This window comes from Lepus europaeus, unplaced genomic scaffold (assembly GCF_033115175.1).
Source record: "Lepus europaeus isolate LE1 unplaced genomic scaffold, mLepTim1.pri SCAFFOLD_85, whole genome shotgun sequence".
NCBI classification, from domain to species: domain Eukaryota; kingdom Metazoa; phylum Chordata; class Mammalia; order Lagomorpha; family Leporidae; genus Lepus; species Lepus europaeus.
The window spans coordinates 779,472-779,703 of record NW_026909613.1 but is presented as its reverse complement, the minus strand read 5'-3'; positions in this window follow the sequence as shown (position 1 = coordinate 779,703).

Genomic DNA, 232 nt, shown 5'->3' with positions numbered 1-232 from the left:
CAGTGTCTTAAATACAACAACACAATTATTTTTCAACAAAACATACAGAGATCAGTTTTATGGTGCAGAGACACAACTTTACAGATGAGAAGAGAAAACCAAAGAGCTCTGGCAAGTTTTCCATAGTCAACACTCAGCTCTGTGAGGGCAGGAGCTGGATGCAGCAGTTAAGTCAACACATGGGATGCCCACAATCCATACCTCAGTGCCTGGTTCTGATGTGGGAAGGGAA